This window comes from Neofelis nebulosa, chromosome 17 (genome assembly GCF_028018385.1).
Source record: "Neofelis nebulosa isolate mNeoNeb1 chromosome 17, mNeoNeb1.pri, whole genome shotgun sequence".
NCBI classification, from domain to species: domain Eukaryota; kingdom Metazoa; phylum Chordata; class Mammalia; order Carnivora; family Felidae; genus Neofelis; species Neofelis nebulosa.
The window spans coordinates 2,230,424-2,233,010 of record NC_080798.1 but is presented as its reverse complement, the minus strand read 5'-3'; the positions used below and the strand labels follow the sequence as shown (position 1 = coordinate 2,233,010).

At 47.1% G+C, this 2,587-nt stretch overlaps 1 pseudogene; it reads right to left on the bottom strand.

Annotated features, from left to right (window-relative positions):
* Positions 1-2,047: 2,047 nt before the first annotated feature.
* Positions 2,048-2,228, bottom strand: LOC131500528 (U2 spliceosomal RNA; annotated as a pseudogene).
* Between the last annotated feature and the right edge of the window lie 359 nt (positions 2,229-2,587).

Sequence of the window (2,587 nt, the reverse complement as noted above, 5' to 3'; positions counted from 1 at the left end):
GACAGACAGCAGGGGCTCACACAGGCACAGCGGAGTAACGTGAAGAAGCAGCGAGGGGGCTGGTGTCTGCAAGCCAAGGAGAGGAGCCTCAGGAGGAACCAACCCTGCGGACACCTCGATCTAAGATTTCCAGCTTCTGGAACCGGGGGAAAATAGATTTCCATTGCTGCCAGTGTAAACTAATACAGTGAATAGAGGGAGCCACACAAAGCTCCCATCCAGCAAACTTTCCTTGCAGGAGAGTCCCCAGATCCTGCTGCAAACAAACAGCCACTGAACAGAGAATCACATTCATTCCCTTCTTGAAGTGCCAGGTACACAGACAGCTGGCGGCGTTCAGCACCAAGGACAGTGGCAGGTCTGGCCCACAGGGAGGCCTAGAGCTGAAAGAATGGAGCCATCCCATGTCAGCATCCCGCCACCTGATGTGGAGGAGCCCACCCAGAGAGAGCCACCAAAGACCATGAGACCAAGTGGAGACCTCGGCACATCGTGGTGAAAAAGAGTCTGTAATTCTCGCAGATTACAGTTGGCTGATGGCCAAGTGTTGGCAAACTTTCTGTGAAGGCCTAGATGGTTAAAAATTTTTTAATTTTTTTTAGTGTTTATTGATGAGAGAGAGTGCATGCCAGGGAGGGGCAGAGAGAGGGAGACACAGAATCCGAAGCAGGCTCCAGGCTCTGAGCTGTCAGCACAGAGCCTGACACTGGGCTTGAACTCACAAATCGCGAGATCATGACCTGGGCAGAAGTTGGACGCTCAACCGACTGAACCACCCAGGCACCCCAGTATTTTTTTTTAATGTTTATTTATTTAAAAGAAAGTGAGCGAGTAGAGAGAGAATCCCAAGGGGGCTGCACACCCCATTCCTTCTCATCCACAGAAACAGACACAGCAGCCATACCACATGGGCTCCCACTGCCCAGACACCCCCAGTGTGGCTGGGGAGGTGGACAGTGGAGACATCTCTCCGAGGCAGGATCAGACCCAGGCCCACCCTGCCTGGCACCCCCACCATCCTGGACCCAGCTCACAGGGCTCTGGAGACAAGCAGAGCCTGTTTCCTTTGTGCCGACCCAGACCTTGTTCACAGCTCTCCTCTGACAGATGTCACCCTGGGCTGGTGAGCTGTGAGGCCACAGGAGCCTGAAACCTGGGTTCAACTCCCAGCACTGCCACTTACCTGCTGCGTGTCTTTGGGCAAGTAACTTACCCTCCACGTGCCTCAGTTTCCTCTTCTGGAAAATGAGGATAAGGTGCCCATCACACAGGGTCATTATGAGATTTCAACAAGTGAGTAAAAAAGCATGTGCCATATGGTAAGAGTATGGAAATGTTTTAATTTTTTTTAAGTAAGCTCCATGCCCAATGTGGCCTTGAACTCACATCCCTGAGACCAAGAGTTGTATATTCTACTGACTGAACCAGCCAGGTGCCCCTATTTTATTTTATTATTACCATCTGTATATAGAACATCCCCCCCACCCCCAAACTGGGGGGGGGGGATTCCTTTTATTAGCCTTTATCCCAGGACTCTACATAGGATTGGGTCTACAACAAGCCTCCCCCTGGTTTATTATAGTCAAATACACATAACATAAAATTTACCATTTTACCAAATTTAAAGGGTACAATTCAGCAGCATTTAGTACATTCACAGTGCTGTGTCCTGATCATTGCTGTCCACTTCCGAACCAAAACATCTCCACCCCCAAAAGGAGACCTTATACACACAACGCAGTCTCTCCCCACTCCCTCCTTCCCCCAGCCCCTGGCGACCACCAATCTGCTTTGTGTCTCCACGGATTTACCTGCTGTGGACATTTCATGTAAACAGAATCACATGGTTCATGGCCCTCCTGTCTGGCTTCTTTCACTGAGCATGAAGTTTCCATTCCGCCTTTTGGCGATTGTGAGTAATAGTGCTGTGAATATTCACGGCCAAGGGTTTGAGTCCCTGTTTTCAATTCTTTGAGGTATACACATACCTGAGTGGAACTGCTGGGTCGTGTGCTAATTCTGTGTTCAACTTACCAAGGAATCACCAAACTGAACTGCTGTTTCCACAGCAACAACAGGTCCTTTTAAATTACAAGAAACTCTGGAAATACAAAAGTGGAGACCAGGGTCTTTTAGGTCATCTGGGGCCACAGGGTCTCAGAACCTGCGTTTTAAACTGATAAGAACAGATACTACACTTGATCTTAGCCAAAAGGCCGAGAAGTGATCAGAACCTGCGTTTTTAACCGGTCTTCCTTCCCACTAAATGCCCTGCACACATAAATACCATATTGCCCTGTGTGTATATGAGATGTAATCACCCTAAATACCATATATACACATACATAAGATACATATGAACTAATATACATGATGTGTATATGAGACTTATACATACTAGTATATATATATGTGGTCCAGTCATACACTAAATACCACATATACCTCCATATGATAAATGATACCTCTATATATGTGTGCTATGGTGCCAAATACCTTACATACCTGTATTTGGCATGTAAACAGGCATACTAAATACTGTGTATACATGTAAGATATATGTAAACTGATCATATATATGTCATTG